The sequence below is a fragment of the Pteropus medius genome, unplaced genomic scaffold (genome assembly GCF_902729225.1).
Source record: "Pteropus medius unplaced genomic scaffold, Ma_sr-lr_union100, whole genome shotgun sequence".
Lineage (NCBI taxonomy): Eukaryota > Metazoa > Chordata > Mammalia > Chiroptera > Pteropodidae > Pteropus > Pteropus medius.
Window position 1 is genome coordinate 35,304,489 of NW_024344378.1, and position 25,454 is coordinate 35,329,942.

A 25,454-nucleotide genomic window follows, 5' to 3' on the forward strand; every position below is an offset into this window, starting at 1 on the left:
AAACCAAATCAGCCAGCACCTTGATCTAGGACTTCTATCCTCCAGAACTGTGAGAAAATAAATTTCCATTGTTAAGGACACCCAGTCTGTGGTATCTTGTTATGGCAGCCTGAGCTGACTAATACACTAATTCAGCAATGGAACCCAAGGAAGTAAGAGATCCAAAGGAGATGGAAAGAAAATTTAGGCGTTTTAAACAAACAAAATAAACACCAAAAAGAAGACTTCAGGAAATACCTGAGGATGGGCAATGCCACTAGAGCAGGAGATATATACAGGAGTAAAAAGACAGAAGCTTTAGATGCCACCCGTGGGGAAAAGACAATTTGTAATTTCCCTCCAGACTACAAGAGTTATTGTGTCACAATTAACTTCCTGATGGGAGATTCCTCCCAACTGAGTTGTAAGTTCACAGGTCCTTCACTCTGGGAAACTGGCATAGATTGATTACCCCCTGGCGAAGCTGGAGCCAAGAAATCTTTGTCTTTCTGTCTTTCGCCCTCCTCTGTTCATTCATCAGCCATGTTCTCCCAGATAAAATCTCTGTCTTAGTCTATGGTCCTAATCAACAATGTAGATCTAGAATACAATATATGTTAAGTTCCAACTAATACTTTGCCAAAAGACATGTTGCCATATGAGTAACTGCTGCTCCAATTACGAGTTGCTAAAGGAGGAATATTTGTTGCTACAGTTTTATGTGTTCTGTATTGCTGGGACTTTGGAACCATAAACACATGTGGAAGTTGAAATCACCTTAATCCCAATTTTTTATGTTTGGGAGTGCTAAAGGAGCAATTCCAGAGGAAAGCAGCTGCTGTAGAAGAAACACAGATTCCAAATAAGCCACCACTGACAGAGAATGAGTCAACCAAGAAAAAAATGGGGAAAATTTGCTTTTTTTAACAGATATTTAGGGACTGTAATCTTTCTATGGCAACAAGAAGAAAAGAGATCTAATTTCTCTGATGAAACAAAGAATTGACTTACAAAGGAAATTCTTATTGTTCAATTTTCATTGCTCAGGTTTATTATGTTATAGCAATAGATGAGCCTGGATTCTATATCCATAATTTATTCACATTTTGTTTTGGCAGATTATTTAACCTCTCTTAGCTCAAGTTTCTCCCCTAGAAAATAAGATAGATATACAATGACACTAACCGTCACAGAATGTTAATGTGAGAATTGAGTTAAATAATGCCTGAAAAGTGCCTAGCACATAATAATTGCTCAATAAATGTTAGATACTATTATTACTATTATTGTTATCTTTCCCTGAGCTTTGCTCTGGGGCAAATAGTAAAACACTATCTGGTGAGCTGGGTTGGAAGGGTAGAGAAGGAATGAGAAGAAACATTTAGCACTAAGCTCTCACTATATGCTGAGACTGTTCTGAGTGCTAGGATGTAGATTATTTTATTTTAAAAATTTATTCAATTACTGTGTTTATATTTTTATTCATTATTTATTCACCATAACCTTACGGAGTAGGTCCCATTACTTTAAAGATGATGAAACTGAGGTTCAGAAAGAGTAAGTAAGCATTTTACTAAGGTTAACCTAGGTAGTGACCCTAGGATACTAAACCCTAGGATACTAAACCCAGGCAATATGACTCCATGGTTTATAATCTGGACAACGATCAAATAAAATATATTTCAACAAAAATCAAGTCAAAAATAAAAAGTGAATGACTTTTCGGGTAATGTACAGTGTGGTGCTGGCAGTACCCTCAGAAAGGCATCTGGGACAACTTCAGAGATGTTCATAAAAGCTGTGAGAAACAGAACCACTCATCTCACAGCCACAGGTGTGGAGGCAGGAACTGAGCAAGTGGGCTCCCGAAAGTGGGATCAAGACGGATCTTTTCCTGACTTTTGCATCTCATTCTACTCTTAAGGATGAAAAGTTTGCTTCTATATTGACCTCTGTCCTTGAATGCACATTTTCGAGGGAATTAAAGATCACGTGCATAAATGCATGTTTTTTCTTTGCATTCCCTTGATTCCTTGAAGCTAGAGAGGAAGAGGGGAACAGGGTCTACTCTATCCTCGGGAAAATAATCTCTTCATTTCTGTTCCTTCTTAAGACTTTCCTCATTCCAACTGGTGAGGAAAAGTAAGTCAGAAGATGACTCCTTCCTGAGGGCTTCTAGAACTCCTTGTTCTTTTGTTCTGGCCCTTGCCATTGAAACACAGAGATCTGAAACTCAAAGTGCACTTAATGGGAAAGAAACAGAATACACTAGTCATTTCATCCTTTACTACATATTAAAATCCACCTCGTTGGGCTTTTTAAATTCTGTTGCAAAGCCGCATATTATACCAATTTAGTCAATATCTCTGGTGGCAAGGGAAAACACCCAAGCAACAGTATTGTTTTTTAATTTCAGATCATTCCAATGGGCAACTAGTAAAGAAGCCCACGAGTAGAACCTGTTTTAGTTCTAGACCTCAGAACTGCCCTTAAGATGGAAAAAAATTAAGTTTTCCATATGGCTCAATATTGACCATTGAAGTTCTACAGTAGGTTTTGGGGCCAGAGCATAATAATGAATGCTCCTTGGCTCCTCCATTATATTCTGTTAATACATATTCCCTTTGGGGACTTTGAATAATTAAACTGAAATAGTGATCCAAGGTTTGGGTCAAATATAAGTCTCACCTCTCATCCTCTTACCCCATAATATTTCTCACAAACTGCTAAGTGAGCCACATTTCTCTCTAATTAGAGAAGTGCTCTTTACCCTTCTAAATTCCCTCAAGTCTTCAGCAACACTTTGCTAGGAATTAGGTTCTAATTATGACATAATTCCATGAAATACCAGGAATGATTTTTTTAATTATCAAAGAACCACTTCCAAGAGGAGGAAGTGTTTGTATCTGACAGAAGCATAATAGGTCAGCCAAACTTCTATTTATGTGTATCATGAAACAAAAATAATGGTTCTATTTGTCCTATAACTATGAAAAAAAATCACAGATTATCTTCACCAAACAGAAAAATTTTTAAATGATAAGTTATTGCAGAGAGAGAAGTTAAACAGCATTAACAGAATGAAACAAGCATGGCCAAAGGTAGTGGCTCTCAACTTCGTTCACACAACCTCCTGGTGAGCTTTTTAAATATTAATTAAACTAAAATCTGTAGCGATGAGACCCATATATGATGTGTTTTGTTGTTGCTGTTGTTTTCTTCAAGCTTCCCAGGGGACACCAATATTCAGCCAAGACTGAGACCCACTACTCTAAAGCAGTGCTTCCAGACTTTAGACAACTACATATGGCCTAGCAAAGGAAGAAAAACAATAATAAATCAAGACGTTGTTTTTGAATGATTACTTTTTACTAAAGACACAAACAAACAGAAGAAAGTATGAAGGAGAAAAAAGGACCAAATGTCAAGAGAAAAACCCCATTCCTGTTTAAAATAGTGTTCTCAAACCAAAGTGACTGACAGGGGCAAGGCAGAAAACCTTAAGAAAAAACAGGCAAGTTTTTTTATATGATGGTGGTTTAAGTTTACCCTTTTAACAAAGATACCCTTTGCATATAGACTACTCTTCAGGTACACACACACACACACACACACACACACACACAATGTTCTTCATTTTTTCTAGAAAAGCTGTGGCCTTCTAAGTTTGGATTTTACTTTTCTGCTCTTGATGAAAAAATATTCATAAGACATAATTGCATTTTTTTATTGTGCTATAAGAAAAGCAAGATGATTATAAATGGAAACTTTCTGGAACAATAACAAGAAAGCTAAACATAACACATCTGCAGGACAATTTTGGCATATAATAGCATCAACCTGCAACTAGGTGAAATTAACAAAATAATGCAAAACATAGGAAACTTTCTCATTCACTTCAAAGCTAAGCTCAAATTAATTCTCAGGCCATAATGTACTTTATGATTTATGGGTATTTAAGGGAGAGAGATTTTCATTATTTATCATCAACTTTCCCTACTTCCCAGTATAATTATATTAACAAATTTCCATTTACAAAGCACCTGTTGGCCTGATCACTGCAGTTCACACAATGCAAAGAACTGTTGCAATTACCCGGATAATTCATGATGAGCAGGGCATTTGCATAGCATTCAGGACACTCCATTATCATTTTCATTACAATGTGGGCAAATTTTTTATTGGAAAACCAGATAAAGCAATTCACATTTATCAGGCAAAGCCATAGAGGCACTATGCAAATATCTCAACCTTTTCTGTCAAACGTGGTATTTCAGTCAGTTAATCATTGCAAGCACCTTTCATTAAGCAAAGGAGCCTGACTGGGAAGGCCTAAACCCAAGCAAAACTCTTTTTATTCAATCAATTGTGAGAAAATAGAAAATGTCCACATTAGCTAATTTATTTATAACTGAATAGTCACGGAAAATCAAAAATAGGGGAGAAATTTGTTTCCTCCATGAATAAAGTAAATCGCTTTCATTTTTTTTAAGAGAAGGATCTTTCAGATCTCTGGTTCATCGTATCTATAACCATTGAGCTTCCGATTATTTTGAATTTTTAACTTCAGTTTAGGATTCAGCCTGATAGTCAGAAGCCAACTTTGCAAACCATCCCACTGCACTCTGGTGCAATCTGAGCTTTATGACCTGCTCTGCCCAAAGAGAATGGTAAGCACAGGACAATGTTGCCTGTGACTTTGAAGAGGTGAAGCATTAAGGCATAATGTCAGAAATATTTATAGTTGCCAACAGTTGCATCTCTGAGCTAAAGTTATAAATAGTTAACTAAATTCTAAAGGAACATTTATGAGATTTTTTTCCCCTGAGAAAGAATTGCAATCTCCAAAAATGTCGGTTGTAAAATAAAATTGAGTTTAGGAAATGTTTCTTTCTGGTTTCATGGAACTTTGGAATCTATGGTACCAGAGGCCCTAGGGCTCACCTATCCAACCCTGACCACTGCCTGTATGCCACATGCAAAACTTAGAGGCTTGGGCTGCTTGCTCTAAGAGCTTATTTAGCTTCCTTGGCTGAAGGTTTCTCTAATAGATCCTGATTCTTTTTATTGTGGCTGAAATTTGCCCATGAATTAGGAACTGGAACAAGATCACTATAAATACTGGAAGGCTAAGCAAATCAGTTTCCAAAGCATGTATTTCTGAAATCGATTAACCACATGGGCAACCAGAGAATACCAAATGTCACTAGCACATAGTTCATATTATATCTTGGTCTATGTTTGCTTTCCTGGAGTGTAATAAAGACCATAACAGAGAAAGACTCTAGTGATTTACAATGAAAACAAATAGAGTAGATGGCTATTTTAGAATTGATTGATAGCAAGTTTTCCCCCAAGTGGGAAATGTTGCTCTTTTTAGTTATGTTGTGAACTATGCGTGTTTTTTATTGAGGTGAAATTCACATAACATAAAATTAACCATGTTAAAGTGAACAATACAGGGTCATCTTTCTAGGTATTTTAAAGGCTAGACTGGCAACCACGCCATTTCAATGCTAAAAGCAAAAGCTATAATCAAACAGAATGTTTTAGTACTTTACATTAATGCTATGTGCATGCCAAATGAAAGGTTCAACTGTTTATTTTCACATAACTGGCTAGTTTTAGATACAACTGACTCAAATTGACTAGTTATTCAGGATGTGTTTATAAAACACTGAAATAATTGATCAACCTAGAGGAAAAATAATGATCAAGTAGATTGTGCTCTTATGCATTTGACAGATGGACAAATTTTTTACTTCTTAAGCGACAATTGCAATGTCTTAGAGACAAAACCTTAGCAGTAACTCTATCCCTAAGACCTCCACAAAGAGAAGCCCTGCACTCATGGCCAAGAAACCTGACCTCACCTCCATCACCAACTCATAGATTAGAAATTGCCTTTGATACCACCAGATTCTCTTTCTCTGATCCTTTCCAGAGAAGAATCATACCATTGCACAGAACCAGCCCCCTCTCTTCATCCCCACTCCCCATCAACTAAGCAGTGAGCCAGGGCAGCACACCACAACATTGGAAAACATACAAAGTTTAGGTGAAGCTTGAAATCTGCTAATTGGTGACCAGTGAATTTCTATGCATTCCCATAGTCAGGCCTGCCCTTCCCAAAAGGATGCCAAAATCCTAAACCTTTTTCATTTCTGATCTACCTAGTATTTTATGCCCACTGCTTTATTGATTGTAAACAACTCAGAACTACAAAGCTAAAGGCCGTTAATGAATGACACCCCATATTCGTTGCACTTTAACCGAGGAGATACAAAGGAGGAATCAGAGAAAAAACTCTCAAACTCCCTCCTAGGCTGAAGGGGAGAATGGATTTGGGGCCCCAGAGTCCTTTCTGTGCTCCTGAAACCATAGTTGTGGGCTGTTAACCCTGGTAAGGTGATCCTGAGAATATGTTTACTTTATGCTTAAGAAATACAAATGTTACTCCAAGGGTGGAGTTTTCACTCCAGAATCACTTGTGCAGATTTTTAAATGGAAGACACCCTGGCCCGTTCCCCAACTCCAGCATCTCTAGTGTCTTGGCATCTGTAATTTTAAAAAACACCCAGGTGAGTTACAACCACAGCCAAGGTTGATTCCCTCTCCAAGTGATTCTAGTCATGAGATGATTACTGTGGACCAACCTGAACCTAAAGTTCTGTGATGTGCAATGAAGTATTTCTCTGCTGTCGTAAGAGAAAATTATATCCCATAGTTTGTTCTGTTAGCCTCTTCTAGGACCCAAGATTCTTAGCCAAAAAACTTTTAGTAGAAAACATGATGTCCGAATTTTAAATCAGATTTCATTTTTCTCCTAATACCGTCGATGAATGATAGATTGAGTTCCTACTGACTTCACTCCATTACTGAAATGAATTGAAAGGCCTCAAAAAAGCATCCCTGACTAAGCCATCAATTACATAAAAACATGTTCCCGTGGATTGCAAAATAGATGTCTTTTTCCATGGGAACATCCTGTGTGGCCTTTGTGTGTGTGTGTGTGTGTGTGTGTGTGTGTGTGTGTGTGTGTGTGTGTGTGTGTGTGTGTGTGTGTGTGGTGGTGGTGGCGGGGCGGGGGTGGTGCGGTGGTTGACTATTCAATTAAGAGAGCATATCGTCCCAGTCTGGACAAAGTCGCTCTCCGAATTAGATCATCAAATCTTAACAAGAGCACGTCTGCCACCTTGTGTGCAAAGCCAGCATTAAATTCTGTCAGCGTTCAGAGAGAAGCAGCGCCTGTATCTCTAGCCTTCTTCAGTTTTACTTTCTTTAACTAAGGTCATTTCTGGGATGTTTGGGGAAAAATAGAGATGTATTATTTCTGGGTAAAACCTGTAAAAACACAAACACTCATTACTCACGCATTCAGTCACTGAAGACCATAAAAATTTATCAGAAGCGTCATGATACGTCTGTCTGACCTTTATTCTCATTAAATTATCTCTACAATATTGGTGACCAGAAGCACATTTACAAAGCCACACTCTTGCTGTAGTCAGCAATATGTGGTTTCTACATGCATATCTAAAATCTTGAAAAATTTTGCTCCTCATTGACTAAAAATAGTCTATCCAATTATAGTAAATTTAAATTTCAACAAGAAGGTAACAGTGAAAACTGCCATATTTGGTGCTGAAATTTTTATTTCATAATATCAATTTACATCAAAATGTTCTGTTCCTGGGAAATGTCTGAGTTTACAGATTAGTGGACCAAATTGTCCTATATCCCCAGCTGATAATGATAAAGACACTTAATCTCTCAACCTCAGCTGGAAAAATAAGCCTGAGCTTAACTCACAAGGAGGTGTTAAGGAATAGCGATTACACGCAAGGGTAAAAGGTCTTATGGAAGCAAAGATTTACCTTATGTGGTATACTGCCCTTTCCCCCAGCCACAGTAAGAGCCATGCTATAGCTAATGTGACTGGGGATGGATCACCAGGTAATGGATTCAGAGAGAGGAGCTTAAGAGGAAAACCAGCCTTTTCTTCCTCATGGTTCCACCCCTATCGTGCAGTCTGTCCTCTTTGCACTTTTTCAGGTTAAAAATGAAATAGCATCTATGGCCATGCTACCATGAACAAGGCTGATCCTGTCTGATCTTGGAAGCTAAGCAGGGTTGGGCCTGGTTAGTACTTGGATGGGAGACCACCTAGGAAGACCAGGTACTGTAGTCGTAAAAAATAAAAAATAAGGGATTGTAAGCTGACAAGGTCTTTGCAATCTGTGAGGTCAACCAAGAGTTGCTTCGCCTAAAAAATAAAATTAAAAAAAAAAATTTTTTTTAATGAAATAGCTATGACCCACAGGGAACAAATTAGGGACAAAGGGCCATCAGGGGAACAGATCCAGCTACCACTGTGAAAGTACTCTAAACCTGACCCTTCATCCAGTTACTGCACATGGCCACAAAGGGCCACTAACTAACTGGCATCAATGAAGCACTTACTATGTACCAGGGATGGAGGTTTGCCTACATGACTACTCCTATCCCACCAGTGAGCCAGTATTAACTGCTTGACACCAAAGCCCATTCTCTTCCAGATCCCCTGCATCAATCGAACTGAAAGGATCTGGAGGTCCTCCTGACATCCAGAAAATTCCAGTGTTCTGCTCATCCTTGGTACAATAAGTCACCTTGGCTCTAGGCACCAGGGAAAAAAAAATTTGAGCACTCCAAACACATGCTTCAAATATTACTTACTCGGTCATATTTATATAATCTGATACTACTACTTTCATGATATAAACCCATATGAACAAGAAGTCATCTAAGATCCTTTAGCTTGATGATAGAATTTTAACAATAATCATCTAACTGATATGTCTCAGTTCGTTAGGGTTTTCTCCCAACCTATTTTGCTCTAAATTAATTTTTCTACATATCTACTTCACCAAAACATATTCAAGCTTTTGTATTTTTCCTGTGGTCTAGGATAAAAATCTAAACTGCTTAATGTGGCATTTGAGGTTTTCCTCGATCTTACCACAATCTCAAAGTACAGCCTCTTCTGCTGCTCCATTTCATAAATCTTTCTTTTAATTGGGCACATGTGTCTATTTATGAGATAAATGCTCTTGCTTACATTTCTCTGCTCCTTTACCTACTATATTGCTCAGCTCTAGAGTAAATTTACCAATCCACCCAGCTTATGTAGTTGCTCCCACATTTTTCTAGTCTCACCCACTTTATGAGAACTTCCCCATCGTGTTAGCTTCACTCACAGTGGTGACTCTGACCACAGAAATCCTCCAGCCTTCACACTGTGTGTGGGTGTGTGTGTGTGTGTGTGTGTGTGTGTGTGTATGTGTGTGTCCCCATTGCGATGAAGCACTTTTGGGGCAAAATTATGTTTCCAATTCAAATTTAAAATATATTTATAGAGAATCTATTTTGTGCCAGCACTATGCTATCTAATACTTCTTTTAACCTCTAGCATAACACCTGACAGATATCTAGGTGTAAAGTAGTTGTTCAAGAAACATTTGTAGAAGAAAGAAAGAAAACTAACAGTTTTGAAGTCATATCTCTGCAGTAGATGTTTTATATGCACTATTTCAGTTATCTTAAAATTTTTATTTTCCTAAAAACTAGAAAGAAAGGTTTTTTTTTCCATTTTTGTATAGGAGAAACCTAAATTCAATAAAAATTTGCCAAAGCTCATCTAAAATGTAGTTAAGTTTGGCCAAAGCTAGTTGTTCCTGTCTCCAAAATGCTTTTTTTTTTTCAACTGTGTTATGGAATTGCCTTGTCTTTATTGCAGGTAAACGTTTCTTCTGACTTATTTCCACACCTAGCATAAACATTTAAATAAGCTGTCAAGAGATTTCATGAAAGAAAATCTTACTTTGAGTGACAACTGAGGCTTCTAAATAAATGCCATCTTATAAGGAGAATTCTTCCTTTTGTCACAAGACCGTCCCCTAAATTAGTTGGTATATCTGAGCCTGTCATAAACTAGACGCAAGCATGTTCTAATAGAGTAGTAGTTTAACGTAAGCACAAATGCTATGTTTGAATTTTAAGAGTGTAGTAGGATGAAGTATTCTTTCTTAAAAATTAAACTTCTAGATTTAATCACCAATTTACAGAAAACGAGGTGGTCTGGGGACAAGCTGAGCAATGTCATGAAGATTCAATCAGCCAAATATAGAAATGTGGAGCATTTTGCTGGGCAAATGACCCAAGCTGGCAGTAGATCAATGGCACAGGACTGAATCCAGGCAGTCCGCCATCAGCTTAAGAATCTGGGCCCTTAAACACTCAACTACACTGCCCTTTGCAACATTCTATATTCTCCCTTGACAGCTTATTCTCAGCCCAGTAGAAGCAAAAAAACGAACATCTCAATGTGTTACCATTTCAACTTAAATCAGAAACTAAACAACACTTTTCCTAAAAAAATAATAATAATAATAATAATAATAACAAAACAGGAAAATCATAATGGAAATATCGAATTCTTTCCCAGTGGAAAAGACAGCTGGTATCTAAAGCACGGCTCAGTGCCACGATGAAGAATGAATGAAACACAAAACAATTTCTGGGACGCCATCACTGACATCAGCAAGCCTGAGTGGTCACAGCTCTAACAGTGGTGTACATCATTGTCTCACAGCGCCAGTGCTTCTCCTGGTTATATGACACGACCATCGTATAATAATTGAAGTTCCTTTCTTCTGGATAGGACAATACGGGTAATAATGCATCCCTGGTTGGTTTGAACATTTGTAAACACTTACAGTTTGTTGGACAATTTAAGACAAAAATTTTAAAGACAATCTAAATCAGTGACTGGTCATTTTCTATGGTTTTAATTTCTTGTACTGGGTATTTTACTCAGGTGGTTAAACTGTTTCCTCTCAGCAAATAGAATATATCTCTGCCATGTGAAGCCTTCGGAAAAGCTTTAGGAAGGGGGAGGGAGTGCTCAGGGTTTAATTCAGTTGCACAGGACCTGACTATTCATCAGAACTTTCTGGTCAGATTTCAACATTACAGACTATCAGGTGCTACCTTGGAACATCTGAACCTGATTCTGGTGAGACCTAAGAATTTGTCACTTTTTGTGACTCCTAATGATTCTAATGGTTGGCCAGGTTCGAAATCCTCTGCTCCAGACAGTACGAGGGGCCATTCTCTTTCTTCCTCTTTGTTTCTATTTTGGCTCATGACACAGGAACTTCCACCACGAGTTTTACCCTAAGTGTTAGAGATGTCATTTCCGCCAGTCATTGGTTCTTCTCCCCCTCACTTGCCCCACACGGGAAGAGGGATGACCTCCCCAGTTGGGGAAGTTCAGAGAAGGTCACTGAACCTGCATGGCCTGTCCTCTGGGTGCTGGTTGTTGCTCTTTCCCAAGCAAGTCTGCTCACAAGTGGCGCGTCTTCTCCAATCGGCATCTCTGTGGTAGGCTTTTCTCTTGGCCCCCTGACCTTTGTCTATTTTAACTTGAAGGGCTATGAGCAGGCTACGATCCTTAAATTACCTGGACAAAGAAGCATCTACCACACAAATTCAACTTTCCCTACATGAGAGTCCCAAGGTCTAGATTTGCATGCAGGTAAAAAGGAGGCTCCTACAAAGACAACAAAATGGATCCTGCATTTTAATTTTCACCTGATTCCTATATCTCTATCTACTTCTTAACTGGATCCTCCAGAACTCCTAATCCACACAACCTGGTATCAAGCCCAAATACATCTAAATAGTCCCATGTTGCATTTCACCATTAATTGAGAAATGGGTACACAACGAGCCCCAAAGTGAACAAAAAGTTGCAACCTTGAAGCAGGCAATAATTTTGTAAAGGGTGCCCTTCTAGATGCCCTAGCCAAACCTCAACTATGGCATCAGGAGATCCAGAGTAGGGGATGAGGTAAGGGAGGATCCACTGGTTAGAAATATATAAATGAAGGGATAGTGTGGGACAAAACAAAAAAGGACTCTCTCAGTTATTTTTCTTCAAGGAAGCCAGATTTACCAGCATCTGGGGATAGAGGGCTAATCCTCCTAACTCTTGTTTCCTCTCTCCCACAACACACACAGCGTGCATATGCACACGCACATGTGCACACACATATATATACAAACATCCTTCATTTTTAAGGCTATGCCTATAGCTGGGTCACCTGACCCAGCAAAAACAGATACGTTGGGCTTGTAATTCTGCTGAACGTGTTTCAGGGTGAATTTTATAAGAAATTATTCCACAAAAGATCAATAGCAGCTTTTCTAAAATGATTGCTATAAAAACAATACTTCAAATTCCTATTTTATATCAGCTTTCTTTTTACTATCTCTTTTACACTGCAGGTAGAAAGAGAAGGGTAGTTTTTAGACCTACACTTTAAAAAAATGTGTCCAGGTTTTTTTTCAGTTTAAAGATAAATACTCTTTATTGAACCAGATAGAGTTCTTGTAGAGGAGTAAACACATCTTTCAAAACTCTTCAATCCAAATTGTGTTGGGGATGCTTTTATGAGGAGCTTCAGAGTGTATTGGCAGTATAGCAATAAGGAAAAAAGAATGAGTCACACCAGGAAGCAACTCTGGTGCCAAAAGATAGAACTAACAGCCTCCTAATGTTACAAATTATCTTCCATCAGAGTTTAACTACCATACATACAATCAACATGCATCATACTTGACTTTACCAACTTGAAATTGATTGTAACTCACATGGTGGTTGTTTTTTTTAATTTGTTTGCCTATGAGGAGAAAGGGATTATGAAGAAAATCAATGGTATTGATAACATATATGGGAGAGTGCTTCTTAGTTTGAGAAATAAAAAGTGTTCAAAAACTTTATAAAATTCTTTTGCAAAAAGTAGTGAAGCAAACACTATAGCCTCATTACATATAAACACCTATATGCTGTTCTTTAGTAGGAGATAAGGAAAGTACTGATATAGTATCAAAATAATATCTCTCGCCATAGTGAGTGTACTGACTCATTCTCGTTTTCTTCCACGAGCTTCCTGCTGATGAGCAGGACTCATCTATAAGGAAAAACAACTCTAATACAAAGTAAAATTGACTGACCAATATGGAGATGGTCCTGAGTTGGTGAGAACTGTACACTGATTTGATTGGCATACAGTCCTAGTCAAAACTGAAACATAGTTCTAACAGATGTCACTGTTCGTCACTTTATTATACATATAGACAATGGATATAATAGCTGATATATTATAACTATATATACAACCATAATACACTTAGGCTAGTGGTTTCATAAATGTATCTATTCCTTAAAGTGAGTCTTCTAGGAAGATGTGAATACAAGCACTTGAAAATACTCAACTGAATTCAGTGACATCTTTTTTTCAAATTTGTTCAATTTACATAAACCTTTCCCACCCAGTTCATCTAAATTAGTGATGGCTCTTTTGCACTTTTCTTTAAGAGCAATTGTATATTGTATATACAATATTCTAAATATTTCTAATATTTAGAAATAAATGACATCAACACATTATGTATATGCATATAATATTTACCAAGGGTCACTAAAGACTTGATCCTGCAATTTTTAAATATGCCTCATAGCAAAGGCATTAATATTCTTAAGTTATCTGGCAAGACATTATTTAATTGGAAATTTGGAAATCATCCAATTTCACATAAGAGGAAGAAGAAGAAAACATTAACTGGCAAAGAAAATGTGTTTTCACCTATAAGAATATTGATCTGCTCATATAAATGGAAGATCACTGATTACCAGGAGAAATATCTAATTTGAACCTTTAGGGTACTTTGCACTATAACTTCAAACATTTGGAAGTTAAATTCTTCCACCAAATTCCAAATTTATTCCTCTCTTGCATCAAAAATGTATTTCTCCATGTGATTTTTCCACTTTGACATGAATAATGTATTGCTAGTTGCCTTTATAAGATAGCAGGAAATCTGATTACCTCTTTGATATCCTTTTAATCAAAAAAATGGATGGGAATCCATAAAGGATATTTGATCACATCTAGAGGGAGGGAAATTTAACTAACTTGCTATTTTCTTATGAAAATGTTGAGAAAGAAATCCTTCTAAATAGTTTTTGCTGTTTATTAAATCTTTCTTCCTAGAGAGTAAGCCAATAGTTGAGTGATATTGACAAGAAAAATGTATTGTATCTTTATGCTTGTTCTGCATGAGTCATGTGAAAAAGAATAAAAAAGAAGGGTAAAATTTCTATGCCAAGTGGCGAAAAACACAATTACAACTACCCTAATGATGTCGTGTGTGAATAGGACTCCTTGGAATGTTTAATAAGGGTTAAAGGAAGTAAATCAGCCTCCTCATCCATTGCAAGATGATGTTCAACCAGACAATTAACATAACATCATATCACAGCAACACTAAAGGAACTGTGCTATTTAAATTACAACGTATTGTGATTTTGTGATATTGTGATTATATCTTAGAGATGAACATTGGAAGCTGTCTACCTAGTTTGCACCTTTTGTTTTACAGATGAAGAAACTAAGGCCTAAGGAAGGTAAGTGACTCGTTCAAAGTTACAAAATTAATGCTATAGAAGGGCCTAGAACATCATGATTTCCGGCTTTCAAACCAGTGCTCTTTCTAAGTCAAATACCTCTAACTCATCCAGCAAGCTTGGTACAAAGGATCAAGCCAACATTTATTGAGCATTTATTATGAGCAGAAACAAGGAAACCCCATATGCCTGCTCTGAAAAGACCTTACAGCCCTCTCCTGGCCTGGTGATCACCCTCCCACAGCCCTTGCAACACTGACAGCAACCTGTGCTAATGCCCTAATGCCCCCTGCACACCGGCATGCCTAGCCACTGGCCACAGCTCTCCTGTGCGCCACACATTTCTGAAGAGTTGCTTCCTGCTTGCCCAGTGTCCGTAGATCAGCTCTGGCTCATGCAAACCAGTAAAATTCCCCTCCATCCAGTGGGCTGCAACTACGTCTTCTCCGACAGAATCTGAACTCCAGCCTTAAGAGTTGAGCCTCTTTTCCAAGTTTGTCTTTCTTGTATACTCTCCCTCAACCCTAGCGTATACCATAAGGTTTTCTTATACCTTACAGTTATTCTTTCATTATAATTTAATAATTCTTTGAATTATAATTCCCCTATTTAAACCATTTTGTGGTTTCTGCCTCTTGATTGGGCCTAGACTGATATAACCTGCCAGAGTTGGAGTCACAGCCCAGTCAAACTAAGAACATGACAGCAAGAACAGGAGGAAGTGAAAACTCCCTTTGTAGATGTCATGTACTGGACCATGTCATCCAAGATGCCTGGTTGCTGTTCATCTATAGGACAATAATTCTGTTTTGCTGCATGGAGTATATAAGCTTGGATAAGAAATTAATTGTTCAGAACCACAGAGAGGATTTGATAGCTTATGAGTGAAAATAGATGAAAGAAAGATAGCTGGTAGCTGGAAAGGTAAAGCAAATGTAGAATTTGGTTTTCTATTGTGCCATGTAATCCTCATCCAGGTATCCTCAGTAAAATATTCAATTCTCATGAGTGCAAAGGAATTTGGATATAGCTATGGATCGTATTAAGCTGAGTCCTGCCTCAAGGTAGGCCCATAGAAAGAAGAGAGAGTGCCCATACGAGCTCTGCTACCCGGGATTCCCATCCCTAAGCAGAGGCCAGTGGTGTGCTACAAATGGGTCATGGGTTTGCTGCCATATTGATCCCCTCAGTCTGGGTGGAGCCTGAAGCAGCCAGAGCCTCAAGCCAGTAACCTCTGGTTGCAAGGAGCCATATTTAGATATTGAAGGACTGTAAGAGGAGCAAGGGAGGAGTGAAAACGAAAAGCTCTCATAGATCTTACCATTTAAAATGAAGAGGGTTTTTTTTTAAACTTATGAATAGCATAGTTACAGAAAATACGAAATAAGAGCAAAAGGAATAGGGTAAGTTGAATTGGTGAAAAACGAAAGATGTAGGATTTTTTAAAATTGATATTATACAAACTAATGAGGAGAGTTGGGTGAGTGGAGGGCAGTGTTGTTCTGAAAAACATTCATAAAAAATGTGAGTTCTCCCAATATGATCTATGTCATGGGGTTAGAAATAAAACAAAGCAACAAAACTTTCATTCAGGCCTGAGGGGAAAGCGGGGCCGAACATTGGCTGCTTCTGTGGTGACCTGGAAGAGGAGCTGTGGAGTCTAGAGAACTTGCCTCCTCGTTGATGAGGGGTCGGTTCTACCTGCAGAAGTGTCTGCCTGGCATGTGATGCTTCTTGATTTTCTCAGCCCTGAAAGCTTTCCCTGTTCTACTCATGATCTGCGGGCTGAGCTCTTCTAAATATTTCCTGCATCTCGATTTTTAGTAGGTTCAGTAGAGAGGTTCAGTAATTTGCACAGAATCATACAGCCAGGAAATGATGGAACGAAAAGCAGATATGCCTTTTAGCACATCACGTCTGACCTCCCTTTATCTCCCAATTATCTGCTTCTAGTCCTTTCCCCTTATTGTGCCCCTGGTGTTTTATGTGGTCTGCATTAAAATCCAGAAGGCACTTGGCCATCTTTATCTTTATAGCATCACAGCAGAGCTGTCTTTGCATGCTGCAATCTCAGAAAATTTCTAGCCATTTCTTAAAGAGGCAGACACACAGACTTACAGGTGTGACAGTGCTCCACTCAATGGTCACCACTGAGAAACTGACTTCATTGAGTGGTAGCGAAGAAGCAGGTAAAATGAAAGCCTCCTGCCAAAAGTGTTAGCTGTCCTTTTAAACAACAATATCAACCTCTATTTTCAGGGAACAGCATGTGCATCCATCAGGGCGCCTGACTCTTTGCCTCTACTCCGGTCTCTGGATTAGTTTCAGAGACGTAAATAAAGAAAATATGCTATCAGAGAACCCTGTCTTTTTCTTATTCTGGAATGTCCTGGCTACTAATTACCACCATTTATGTTCAAGATAACAATGAGATACTCCTCTTCTCTACTGAAGCTCCTGGGAGACTTTCAAATAGACAGAAAATTGAAACTCCTGGATAGTATAGGCCCAAGACACTCTCTGGCGGCTCATTTTCAAAAGAGAATTGAATCTGTTACCATTTAGAGACACATCTTAGAAATATGCAATGTGGAGTAAAGTAATAAGAGAGGAGATAAGAGGAAAATTAATGAGACCAAAAAAAGAAAAAAGAGAAAGACAAACATAGCCATTCAATAAAATTGTCATGTGAGGAAACTACACACTTGCTGAAAAGAAAAAACCATATGCTTGCTGGATGGCTCTGGTGGCTCCACACGCACCTGACCCTGTCCACCCAGACCCCACCCTCACGTCCCCCTCACACTGCCCACCTTTAGGTATTCTAGTAAGGAGCTAGTTTAGCAAGACTGAGTAGGCTCTGCTGAAGTGTGACAAATAGCTCACACTTCACATACAGCACCTGTATGTGAACTCAAACTATTGACCTCTGGGCTCCAGATACTCTCTTTTTTCAAAAAGGCCACTTCTTAATCTGTTCAGGCTGCTATAACAAAATAGCACAGATTGGGTGGCTTATAGGCAACGGAAAATTTTCTCACAGCTCTGGAGGCTTGAAGTCCAAGACAGTGCCAGCACAGCCAGGCTCTGGTGAGGGCCCGCTTCCAGGTTGCAAACTGCCTGCTTCTAGCTGTGTTCTCACGAGGCAGAGGGGTGAGCTGGTTCTCTGGGGCCCCTTTTATACAGGCACTAATCCCATTCGTGAGGGCTCTGCCCTCGTGACCTAATCACCTCCCAAAGGCCCCACCTTCTAAATATAGCACATCTTCAAATACTATCCTTGCATTCGACATCACTTTTTATAATGTTGATGAGAAAAAAATAGCTTTCCAGCAAGAGTCATCATCTGTATGGAGTTTGCACATTCTCCTCATGTCTGTATAGGTTTTCTCTGGGGATTCTGGTTTCTTCCTACACCCCAAAGATGTGTATGTGAGGTGAATTGGGGTGGCTACGTTGTCCCAAGTGAGTATGGGTGGGTGTGTGAGTGGCCCTGTGAGGAAAGGGTGTCCTGTCCAGGGTGGGTCCCACCTTGTGTAGGGCCCTGAACTGCCAGGTCAGACTCCAGCCACCCGTGACCCTGAACTGGAAAAAGAGAGTTGTAGAAAAATGAACATGTCACAGGGCCAGGATAAATAAACCTTACTTGTTTTTATTCATCTTTCTTAAATGTATGTATAGTTCATAGTTATTGTGATGTTTACCATTAGAAGCATTTTGGGTCTTTATTTAGTTTTCGTGACCAGAAACAAGTCATAGGAACTTAACTCTTGTTTCTATCAATTAGCCTGTGATAAAATTGGTTTCATTGGGTGTTGCTTTGCTTAAAGTTGCAGTTTCCAGGAACCTATTAATGAGGTTTAGTGAGGACTTGCTGTACTATCACCTTGGGCATTAGGTTTTTAACATATGAGTTTTGGAGGGACACAAACATTCAGACTACAGTATCCTCTTTCTATATGTAAAGTGATAGGATTCTTCTCATGGAGCATTTTCCACTGTGCATCCAGCTGTGCCTAAACTAAGCACCCTCCACACAATGGCCTGACATTTTTAAAATCTTCCTCCATAAACCTCACTTTGTCACAAATCACATCCTTTGTCACTAGAGGTGTTTGTCCTGGCCCTATGACATGACACTTATATGACAAAACTTAAGAGGAAATAAGTCTTCTCACTTTACAGTAGTTTTCATTCCAAATAAAACCAGCCTTAAGGAGGCAGAATGGTGGAACGGAAAAGCCACGGTCCTTGGAATGAGTCAGATCTGGGACTACTTCCCAGCCCTGCCAGCACGGACTGTGTATCAGCAGGTCATTTATACAAATTCTCACAGGTAAACTGGAGATAATATAAAAACCTATTTATACCCTTCAGCCTCTTTCTTTCTAGACCTACCAGACTTAATTTCAACTGAAGTTTGGCTGTTTACAGAAGTCAAGCCATTGTCATAGGATGAGATTTATCACTATTGAGTTACAAAGAAAAAAATGCCTCAGATTTTGAAGATAATTCATAAGACTGTTTCTCAAAATATACTAAGAAGCGATTGTAATATTTATTGAAATATTAAAGACCCCGAAGTAACTACTCTGAAAATGATGACATGCCTTCTGAGTTCTAGCCTGTTGAAAGAAAATCAGTTAAATGTCTGACAGTGGTTGATGGTGCCATTGTTTGGCATCTGCTCTCTTGAAGAAACAGTGCTCTGCCCTGTGAGAAGTATGAAAATGAATATCCCAGTCTTTTTTTCCATACCAAATTGATGGGTATGTTTTGAGAATTAAAGAAAAATGACACATGTGAAATATTTTATAACAATCTAAATAAATAAGGGAAGTAGTTGCCACAAATCTTTCCGTCACAAATGACAAACTTAATTGGCTTAAACAAACAAAAAAAGGTGGAGACTTGTTGGCTTGAGCAGTTAAAGTACAGGAATATTTAGCTTCAGGAATGGCTAGATGAAAATGCTAAGTGATGTCATAATCCGTTTCTGTGAGTGCGTGTATGAACTTTCCAGCATTTTTCTTGTATTAACTTCTTTTTCAGACAGGTTATCCTTTGAATCTAAGAGCCTCAGATTCATGTCCTCACAGTTTAGCAACTGTGGTGGGAAGAGAGCTCCACTTTCCCATAAGTTATAATGAAAATCCCAGGTCGTATCTTCTTAGTCTGGTTTAAATCATGTGACTATCCATGTATCAATCACTGAGGCCCAATAGATAGAATGCTATGATTGATGAGACAAGGCTCACATTCTCTTCCCCAAAATTGGGAAACTAGGGTTAGTCTCATCTAATCACATGGACAAATATAGGAAGATTAGGGTGGTAGTTCCTGAAGAATGGGAAATGTAGACTGGACATGCAAAAACACTGTCGAATGACTTAGTTAAGATTATGTTAAAATGTGAGAGCCAAAATAACCCAAAATCATAGTGGTTTGAATAAAAATAGAGGTTTATTTCTCTCACACATTCAAGAAGCTCTGTAATAGAACCGTTAATGCATTCCAAAGTGTAAGAGATCCAGTCTCAATTATCTTGTCGCTGCCCACTGTAGGGTTTCCATTCTATTCTAAAGGTTACTTCACAGCCCAAGATGGATGCTATAGCTCCAGTTATTACATCTTTATTTTGCCCAACTGATAGAAGGAAGTATACTAAAAATACAGATCCTCCCTACCTTTAAAAACCACTTCCATTTATATCCCATTGAGTGGAACATAAACATTTGGCCATACTTAGCTACAAAAGAGGCTGGAAAATATAATCTTTATTCTGAATAACCATGTGCCAAACCAAAAACTTGAGTTTAATATCACTATAGAAGATAGGGAAGATAAATACTGAGGGAAAACTGGAAGTTTTTACCACACAGGTTTAAATAAATGTTTATAATACAAGTTAGTAAGTGCTAATAATTCAAAATAAGAGGATGATGTATTTGGCTTTATATATCTGGAACACTAAGCAGCTCCAATTCAAATTGGTTGCTTGATAACACTGCTAAATTAGGGAATTATTGATCCAGAAGAATACTAAATAAGGATTAAAAAATAAAATTGTGGCAGCTAGATACCTCAGGCACATCACCTGAATATCTTTAGGATACTGCTAAATAATGATAAAATTGAGGCAGCCGGAGACTTCAAGCATACCACTTTATAGCTTAAATCATTCACCAAAGACATAATTTTGAGAAAAATAATGAGATTTTTTTTTAGATATTGGGAGTGTATCATTTCATATCTTCATATCATGTCACAAATAGTAACAAGTAGTTTATGTGGCAACTATGAGAGTAATATTAAGTAACTGTTTTCCTTATTCTATTACTAAGGAATCAGAATCCATGTCAAAATAATAAAGTATTTAAGAGCTTTACATAGTCTACAGAATAAAAGAAGAGTCTTGTTTCAAAGATCCTTACCATTATGGATCCAGTTTACATTCCCAGACTCCTCTCCCAGAGATTCCCAGCACCATCGTAACTATACATTCATTCTGCTGTGTCACATATTTTCAGCTGAACCTCTGACACTGGGTAAAACTCACTGAAAACAATCCTTCTTATTAAAATTCCACCCTTCTTTTTATAATTGTAAAACCACTAAAGAAGAACAGATGAGCACAACAGGAGAGAGAGAAACAATAACTAAAATAAAGCTCTCGTTTTAAAATAAGAATGCACTCCAAATGCCAAAAAAAATTGAAAAAATTATGCAATTGCGAAAATATAAATACAATCAATTTCTGTAATTGTTTAAAAAAAACAAAATAAGTTTAAAATGTCATCAAATAAATGCAAAAAGCATTTTTCTAAAAAGAACAACTGTAATTCTAAAATTATGTTATAGATTTATGACATAATTCTCTCCGAAATTGATATAACAAGCAGACAAGGAGAAGTCTTCACTTATTCTTCAGACTTACTCTATTAAAAACATAGATAATCAATATCGAATTGGATCTATTAAATCTATTAATATATTAAATATATATTGAAACACACACAGAGCCAATGAAGAATAAACACTTTTTGGATATACATGCAACATTTATAAAAAGAACCATTTTAGGCCTTTGAAATAATCTCAATAAACTCCAAGAGTTCAATATATAATTCAGGCTCTTTGTTCTAACCATAGCACAAGAAAATTAGAAATTAATGCCACAAATATATCTATTTGGACATTTCAAATATTTAGGAACCAAATAACATAAGACCAAGCAATCCATGGGGTTAAAAATAAATTCTAAAGGAATTTAAGATATATTTAGAACTGAATACAAAGGAAACACAGTTCATATAAAAATTTATTTGACATAGCTAAGGCAGTACTTAGCGAAAAATTTTTTGTTTTACATGCACTCACTAGGAATTAAAAATGGTTAAAAATAGAGATTTTGTTATTTTATTTCTTATCTCTTTGAATGTGCTTCGTTATTCTTTTTTAACTCATTGAGTTAAATGTTGTGCTTGAATAACTAACAAGTATATGAAAAAAGATGTTCAGCCTCATTAGTATTCGTAGGTAAGCAAATGAAAACAATTGCGATCCAAGGCTGGTTTGTTACATGCATCTGCGTAGTCCAAGATAGCTGTTACTATAGTATTTGCATTCTAACCATTAGAAAAAGAAGTAAGAAAATGGAGAAGAAAGGGGAACCCCTTCCTCATGACCTGAAAGATGCACACCTAACCACAGCTCACATTCCATGGACCAGAACTTGATCACATAACTACACCTCAGCGCTTTTGGAGGGTATAGGAAATGTATAATTTATTGCAAGGCTTCCATGCACCAAGATGAAAACTGGGGTACTGTAGAAGGAACAGAGAATGGATACTGAATGAATAGCCAGCAAGCTCTGTCACATATAACACGCTTAAGAGAAATTTTTTTAACTCTCAGCAGTCTATGGAAGATCCAGCCCTCTAGTATGTTCTCAGATAGTTCATTTAGTTGTGAAAAAGTCTTTGCTGCTCAAGATTTGGAATTTCGAAAATAAGCCAAAAGTAGCTTTGGAAAGAAAAAAAAGTATGTGTGCAACCCTTCCTTTAGGAAATTGTTAACTTTATTTAGTCCAGAATTTATTTACTTGAAGCTTTTTAAGCATGTACCTTTCATGGAGCTTTGGAAGCAATGCTATCTAAGGCCTAATAAAGTGGAACTGACAGAGTTCAAACCCTGGGGATTGATGGAAACCAAGTACTTATAGTTAAAATCAAACTTTTTTGCATTTCTGTTTATGATAGTTCATGATTTACTAATAGTTTTATCTTTTCAGTTCTTTATAAACTAAAAAAAAAATCTATAAATAATAAACTATAAAAAGAGGTTAAATATAAACTTCCTTGAAGGCAGTGACAAGGATTTTTAATACCTCTTTTATATCAAGAATACAGTGTCTGGAAAATAAATGGTCATTTGACAAATCAATTTCTTGTTTAATTGAATTTAAAATAGCGTATTTTCTTTTGGAGAGTTACTCTTCCCAACTAATTTGAAATGCCATAATTCCTTCTCACAGAATACTTCCTATTATTTTCCAAGAAACTAGATGACCAAGAGTTATAGTTATAAAAGCCTAATTTCTTTATTCAGAAATATTTTTATTCAACCTTCAAGGTAAAAATCTTAAGTTTCTGTCAAACAATGAAAGAATGAAGAGACCTGTTGACACCTATGGTTCATGATAGAAGCAGGCAGAAAAATGAGAATGAATGGGGAGAAAAGTGAAAGCCCAGAGAGAGAAGGCTATGATAAAAGGCAAAGAGCTGCTACTCTTTGGGTGCCAGTATTAGAGTTCAAGATCACTGTAATCACTTCAAAGTTTAGCAGGCCCAAGATCCTCACTCCACTGATTGAACAGGGATGAAATATCACTTTCTATTATACCTTTTCTCTGCACTCCCCCAACCACTCAAAAAATGTAGATACACGACTAAAATCAAAATTTTACATTTGTTAGAAAAAAAATGCATAAAAGGGAGACACTACAGGAAGTGGCAATGCTATATTTTTACTAGGATGACATGGGTGGCTGACAAAGTCAATGCCCAACACCAGGTTAACAATTATTATGCCCTGGGGATGGATCTAAATACAGCCAGTAGAAATTAGCTTCTTTCAGATGACAAATACACTTTCCTGTGTCCCAAGCTCTGAAATTTGTGTTTGTATACATGCATTTTTCTATCAGTTGTCCCCTCTCCTACTTCAGAAGTCTTGGAAGAGGTTTGATAGGAATCTGCAGGTATAAGATGTGCAGAATTGGAAATGATTAAGAGGACTTCTAGCAAGCAATTATGCCTATGGTAACAATTCTGTGCCTTGTAATGGGTTGAATAGTATCTCTCAAATTGTATGTCCAAGATGTAGGCCCCCTGCCTACTCTCTTCCCACCAGTACCTGTGAATGTGATCTTATTTAGAAATAGGATCTTTACAGAGATAATCAAGTTAAGATAAAGTTATATTGGATCAGAGTTGGCCCTAAATTCAAATTTATAAGGTGAGGGAGATTTGGAGACACAGAGACAGACATTAAGAAGGGTGAAAAGGACTCATGAAAACAGGGCAGAGATTGAAGTCATGCAGCTACAAGTCAATGAAAACCAAAGATTGTCAGGAGCTACCAGAAGCTAGAAAAAGGCAAGAAAGGATTCCATGAGTCTTCAGGGAAAACATGGCCCTGCCAACACCTCGATTTCAGACTTCTAATCTTCAGAACTGTGTGAGAATAAATCTCTGTTGTTTTGAGCCACCCAGTTTACGGTAATTTGTTACAGCATCTCTAAGAAACTAATGTAGATGAAAATTATATTTTTAAGTTAGATTTTTATATTACATCATCAGGAGTTAGTTGTAGGCAGTAGACCTTCAGCGAAATGGGAAGAATCTGGCATTGTTTATTTGGCCTGAAGGGAGTGAAAACCATGTTAATGCTTGGAAATGAAATTAGCAGCTCATAGCCTGCTGTTTAATTAATAAAATCAAAATAATTCCTGGGGTCATTTGAAATTAATTGACCTTTGAAAGGGATTTAGGGAAACTGAGCTGCTCTCTGGCCATAGAATAATATGAATAGCATGAGCAACTCAAAATTGTAAGATGTATTCTTCTAACAAAACCAAAAAGTTTAACTAGAGAGAAGTTCAAATGCTTAAATTCTCTGGACAAGGATGAACTAAAGACTATTATTATTTAGCATCAAGGCTGAGATAACTGAGGGCCAAACTTCGTCAGGTTGTTGATTTTGACAATCTCATGACTTCTCACATGGTAATTACAGTATTGGTCACAAAGGAGAGGGATGCCAAGGATATATGGCAGGATTTGGAACATTTGGACCACCCCAAGCCTTAAACACCCCACCCATGAACCTCTCCAGATAAATGAATCAGTCTCTCTGCCTGATAAGACTACCCCCCACTCCAACCTTCATAAAGACACTGTAACTCCCTTATATGAGTGAATCGCTTTGCCAAAGGAAGTAACTTCTAAATGCTTATCCCAATCTTTCTGTCCCACCACTCCCCATAGTATTAAGATATTAACTAGAGGAAGATACAGTATATACTACGGAACTTAACCCAAGAGGAAAAGGTGTAATCATAGTATGTGGCTTAAATTTCAGGAAAGATACTATTTATCATGGTGGTTAAGACTATAGGTACTAACACAAGACTGCTGTGTTTAAACCGTCCCTATGACATTCACCATGTGACTTTAATTGAGGTCCTTTACATATGTTTGCTTCCGTTTCCTCATCTGTAAAATTGCAATAATAATAGTTTTATCCTTTAGAGGTTTTGTAATAATTAAAATGAGTCGACATATATAACATGCTTAAAATGGCTGACACATAATAAGTGCTGTTGAAAGGCTTAGCAATTACTGTATATTACTTTAAACTACCTTTAAAATATAGCTCACATGGGCTCCAACCATGA

General features: G+C 37.5%; 1 pseudogene; it reads left to right on the forward strand.

Moving 5' to 3' along the window:
- Positions 1 to 8,051: 8,051 nt before the first annotated feature.
- LOC120610107 (uncharacterized) lies at positions 8,052 to 8,170 on the forward strand (annotated as a pseudogene).
- Positions 8,171 to 25,454: the final 17,284 nt, after the last annotated feature.